Below are 6,000 nucleotides of genomic sequence, written 5' to 3' on the forward strand. Positions count from 1 at the left end.
TTTAAAACTTCCTCATATAAGCAACAGACCTGAAATTCCCAGGAGGCCCCACAACAAAAATTCCTAACAGTTGACCCTGCTTCCCTTCTGAAATCTATCAAAATGGTAAAAAGCATAACCTGTTGAAGCATAACCACAGGACGTATGTAGTTTGGGCAAAGTGCCTTAGAATGCGTGGGAACATGAACTTATCTTGCAACTCATTAAGACAGCTGCAATTGCTTCCAAGATTGCATGACTGCAGCAAACATTTCCCTAAGTAACAATGTGATTCTGACTCTAGATGCCACTTTGTAGCAGATCACAGAGTGGTGCTGTATTCACATTCCCACATTTGACAGCATTTTTTCTCAATCAGATTCAAAGCTTTGCACAATTCCAATGATTACTCTCAACTATCATTTATTTGCAGTGGTTACCTTAAGATTTCCCTGCTATTTCCTTTCATAAGCTAGGTAGTTCTGATGTCAATTCTTCCTTAATCTATACAAGAGTATTCAGAAAGTACTTATGTGTTATTACTTCTCATTATTACATTATGTTGCTTTTCCTCTAGGAGCACAACAGCTCCAAGGTGTAAATAGGGCCAGCCATTACATCTCAGCACAAAATCATCCAGCAAGATGAACAGAGACTTGAACCTCAGTATCAGTTCAATATTTTAGCCAGTACAGTATAATTGATAATATGCCACAATTGCAATGAAAAATATCTGGGAAAAATAGGTTCTGTGCCTAATGGCCCTTTGTACCACATGTTTTCCATATTGCATCACATTTCTGCATCTAATATATGCAATAGTTGTTATGTAGTTTGTCAGCAGATGTTCCATAGTTTGTGGTCTCAGCCATGTTAAATCATAATGCAACTAACACATCATGTGTTTTCTGCTGGAGTGAAGCAAATCCATTTAAATAAGTCCCAGCCACAAACAATAGAGAAGTGGCTTATAGCGTTCTCCATTTAGTACCATTTTATTGGATTTTTTAAATATATTGTTGTGACTTTAAGACACTGTTCAAAAGGCTATCAGAGAATGTGTTTATTCCTACAAATCATGAGCTACAATATCAGATTCCTTAAGTTATAAAACTGGAGTAGATGCCCCCTGAGGCAACCAACGCCCCTTATGTCTAACAAACGGATGGCTAATGGTTATGATTTTTGCTCAGTAGTGCTTGAATGGAACTGGGAGATGACTTTTATTTCCAAAAGCCAAGGGACAAGAGTTATAGGAGAACATTGACCTTACTTTCTCTGGAAAAATGCCAGTTTTGAGTTTTCTTAGAAATCTGACGCAAACAAGAGATCTGTTGGGATGTGAATTTTATCAATGCTCAGTCTAAATATGCATGTAAATATTACAGAAATATAAGTCTCTAGTAAAATTCTTCCACAGATGCTGAAGATATTGAGAACTTTGAAATATTTCAGGCAAGTGAGATACATGCCTGAAGCACCAAGGCTGAATTCACATTTATAGCCAGTCATCAAATGGTTTCTGGTTTCTGGAACCCAACTATTGTGGTTTATTGAATATGCTACAGTGAAGAAAACTATAGCTGCACATCATGTATAAACCAAAAGGCCAACGTATACTAAAAAACTCTAGTACCTTTTTGCTCAAAATGCTCCATTTTGCCAATGGGGGCCTGTTTTTCGTTTTATAATGAGTCAAATGACCTTCACAAAGCAGCAGCTAAAGCAATCTTTTAGCTGTGTCAATTCATTTTAATGCATTCATCTTAAAAATTGAGCAGTAGTTGTGTCTGAAAGCAATGTTGCAAGATGAGAATCTAACAAAATTGTTAAAGAATAAATATTCTGCTGAAAAAAGAGCCTGTATTATTATAAATACCAATCTAAACTGGTATTGGATAAGTGAGACCTGGTTTTAGATACCTCAAAGTAAGGGATATAAAAGTCTTGGGGAAAAAATATCCCTATGTCTCTACTTTTATCTATTATATCTACTACCCAGTATAATATCAGGTACAATCTAGCATTCATTTAACTTTTTTTATGCTCAACCACACTAGTGATGCAATGATATTAGTTATCCTGGTGGTACTGAGACTGAGACCAAAAATAGAATAAATATCAGCTAGCTCTGCAACTTTTTATTATGTAAAATACACTTGACAGCAAACAATACTCTGGGCCAATTTGGAAAGATTTTTCTTTGAGCTCCTGCCAGCCTGACTCAAATTTGTCCATTATAAGCAGTTCTTCTAGGAAAACTTGCTGTACAGTTACTGGAAATAAACTCAGAAAGAGCACTGAATAGTTGCTGTGCTATTCTTCAGCAAATCCAGATATTGGGTGTTAGGCAAAATTTTTAGACTATAGCATAAAAAGTTATCACAAGGACACAAGCAGTCATTTTTTTCTTTTAAAAAAGAGCTGGGGGCATATTAGCCTTTGAGCTAAAACATTCGTCCATCATGCTATTCAACAAAAGCACCATTCCAAGCATCACCTAATATCGGTGTAGAAAAGGATTCCAGCAATCATTTCTTTTGCGGCAAAGTGGTTTTATTGACACAGCATTGTCCCACTCTCCCCTATTCAGTAGCACATCCTCCACAACAAATAATAAATAAAAGCTGAAGCAATTCTGAAAGTGCTTCTTTGAAATTTGCTGGCCTGTGAAGCAAGAGGGCATAGAAAGAGCTCTGATGGAATCTTCTAAAGGCTCACTTCAATCAGCATTTATGTCATGCAGTATCCAGTAGTGCACTGGGACACTTGCAAGCATGTCACTTTGTGACTGTCAAGCCTTATATACTACTCTCCCTGGTAGCCACTGAATGCTGGGTGCCAGTGAATTTTTCTAATACTCTTTAGCTTGATCCCTGGTGACGATATGATACGTCCTAGCATTTTCTTCTCACAACAGAGGAGTGAACAGCCATTTGCTACCTTCTGGGGAAAAAAAAATATATTTCCTGGGCTTTCTAGATTATCTCTCATCCGAGTACTAACTAGATGTAATCCTGCTCAGTTTTTCTAAGATCAGTCAAAGTTGGTACCGACCATGAAAGTCCCCCTTAAAAATTCTCTAAATGGGAACCATCACAGCATATGAGGACAGCAATTTTTTGGCTTCATGATGGGAACGCATTAACGATTCCATTCCTTTGTCCCTATTTCTTCATTACTTCCCAGGTCAGTCACTTTTGGCCAACCTACCTCCTGGAGCCTTAGGGTTATACTCCTGTAATCTCCCTGATAGCACAACCTACAACTAGGGATTTCAAAATCTTAGCATGCCTGGAGGGCTGAGTATTGAGCAATTGTTTTTTAATGTACTAATGATTTTTAACAAAAGCAGACAGCTGAAACAACCAAGATATATACAGATGACATGAGAGGGAGGAAATACAAGGCAGGAATTGAAGATCAGTAGCTTTCCATGTAAAAATAGAAGGAAGGATCCATTAGAGCTGCCTAATCAAGAGACCAACTCTTCCACACAATTATATTATTCCCTTATGTGATTTTGCTTCTACACAATGAAGCTCAAGTCAGAGCGTATTGATCAAATCCTTTTTTCCCCCCTCTAGGAATGAAATCAGAATACACTGCTTGCCCTGTTATTTCACTTTTTATCTCATTGGTCACACGAACTACACTAATTTAATGGAAAGAGCTATGGATGAATTAAGTGGCCATGTGGTATGACGGAGCTGTGGCAAACAGTAGGCTTCTATTTTCCTTCTTAACCCATCTTAATGGCACTCTTCTGTTGTGCAATCAAGCCATCTGGATTCTTAATCTTTGACCAACAATTCATTTTGGTTGACCTAATGATAAGGTCTCTTGCTTATTATAACCCACTTCGTAAAAGTTCCTGTGATTTTTCATTTCAGTCATGGTTTAAAGCCACTATGAAAATTCAATGAGATGAAAATAATGGCTTGGTGATACCCTACACTTTCTTTTCTTTCCTTCATCTCTAGCAATAGAAAATGTTACTTCACTAGCTTGAAGTTGCAAATCCTGAATCTCTTGGTCAGGAAGTCTAAATATCTACCTGTCAGAGAACCAGTAAGGTAACTCTCCCCATCCTTGTCCACTGAAGTCTGATGCAGCACAATAAGAAATTTTCAAATACAGCTAAACCACCAAGGAAATTGCCTTTGACTTCATGAGGCATTTGAAAGCCCCTCCCCCCTCTCTCACACACACACACTCATAGGTTAGCCTACAGAAATACTTAGGCTCCAACTATGTTACCACTGACACACAACTGAGGATGAGTGCAAGCTCGAACTAAATGGTTAGTGAATTAGGAATGGACTGAATGCAGACATGCCTGCTTGAAGTTTTTCCCTTTATGGTAGGGTCCCCGACTACTCAGAGAGGAACAGTCATGTCTGTTCTTTGTCTTTACCTGGTGGCTGCATCCCCACAACTCATCCTGGGTACTGAATCGTCATCTTAATCAAAACATGAACTGAGCCGAACCTAATGCATGCGATGCTGGAACATACAAGATCTTTACCTGTCCCCGCAAAACACATTGTGGAACCAGGCCATTGGCTTTCCTCCCTCTCTTTTAAACCCATCCCACCCACTCACCCACCCAAAAGTAACCCGAGAGCCGCCTTGTTCTGCGTGCAACACTTCAGCGCTCCAAATGTAAAGCCTGGTTTCGTGGTCTTGCACTGATTTAGAGACTGAAAGCTCACTTACTCTCCTGCTTTTCTTCCTCTGCAGCCGGGACCCGGCAAAGCCAGCTTCTGCGGGGGCCACTCTCCTCCGCTCCACCGCTTCCTCTGCAATTCGGAATCCATGCGGAGCCCGACCGCTCGCTGTTTTCCTCCCCCCGCCGCCTCCGGAGGGGAATGCCGCAGCTTTCCCTTTCCAAGCAGCCTCCCTCAGCCAGAGCCTGTGACGTCAAGAGGCTGCCATAAGTATGTTTATTTATGGCTCAAAGGGCCCGAACCACTTTCCTCGGAAGGGCTTTGCTTGCCCCGCACGGAGAGGCGGGCCTTTCACGCTTGCAGGTGGAAAGCCTTCCCAGAGCCTCTCGAGCGGGGCGTGCGACGGTGTCAGACTTGGGCAAGCCTGGATGCCCCAGATTTCAAGAAAAAACGGCTGCTGCTGCCGTTTTGCTCCTCGCAGACTTCTGGCCGGTTCAAGGATGTGCCCAGGAGCGTTAAGAGCGTCCTTCACCTGCAGTGGGTGCCGCCTGCAGTAAGGCACTGCTCGTGATTTTGGCGAAAAAGGGCACGAGCAGCACAATGCGACTCACGGTGCTGAAATGCCCAAGCAGGCGTTCAGACATCTGAAGGATTAAATATAAATGATATTTAATGGAAACTGGCCCATTGGGTATCCACGACAGGAATTCAATATGCACTTCATTATTTATGTCTTGGGTGTCCACTGTTTGCCTTTTGGAAAGTCTGACTCCCATCCAATTTCATTATTGCTGTAAAAGTGATTCCTATAGCCCTTTCTCCATGGCCAAGCATGATCAGCTCTCCTTGTTTCAGCCTCAAATAGTGTCATAATTAATTTTGCTGACTTTCATCATCCCTGTCCTGTTTCTGTTGCAACCCCTTGCCTAATTGTGTTGACTTGATATGTGGGGGTGCAGTTTGTTAAAAGCAAGCTGAATGGTCTTCACTAGATGAATTCTCATCCTTCTTCAGGAGGTCATCCAGTAGGTCATCAATCAACAGGTAGAGACATGCACCCATCATAGTAGTGCTGCAGAATGGGATGAGTGTACCACACAATCTTAAAATGAACTTTGACTCCTTGGTGTGTCTTGCCTGCTTTCCTTATGCCCTACTTGGGTTTCTTCTTATAAATGAAAAAAAAAAACTCATTGAATTTCTACTTTTAGCAGCCAAATTATTGCTAAAACAAGGAAAGGTTCCCTGAAGATGGGCTCCAGCACGAGTCTGAAAGCTTGGAAGACTAAACCTCTGGTCCTGATGAACACACCCAGATTGGATCCTGCAACATTATCCTGGAGCACCTATA

The 6,000-nt window shown here is 41.0% G+C and overlaps 1 protein-coding gene across 5 annotated transcripts in view; it reads right to left on the minus strand.

Moving 5' to 3' along the window:
- Nucleotides 1–4,913, minus strand: part of DAAM2 (dishevelled associated activator of morphogenesis 2) — a 242,941-nt gene extending 238,028 nt beyond the window's left edge. For 4 of the 5 annotated variants that reach the window (XM_039337096.1, XM_039337092.1, XM_039337089.1 and 1 more), the window contains exon 1: nt 4,699–4,913. The gene's annotated coding sequence lies outside the window, so the exon portion shown is untranslated. The remainder of the gene's footprint in view (nt 1–4,698) is intronic. The other variant, XM_039337097.1, reaches the window with a different exon arrangement.
- Nucleotides 4,914–6,000: the final 1,087 nt, after the last annotated feature.

The sequence above is a fragment of the Crotalus tigris genome, unplaced genomic scaffold (genome assembly GCF_016545835.1).
Source record: "Crotalus tigris isolate CLP2741 ecotype Arizona unplaced genomic scaffold, ASM1654583v1 scf7180000017668.6805642782:7212621, whole genome shotgun sequence".
NCBI classification, from domain to species: domain Eukaryota; kingdom Metazoa; phylum Chordata; class Lepidosauria; order Squamata; family Viperidae; genus Crotalus; species Crotalus tigris.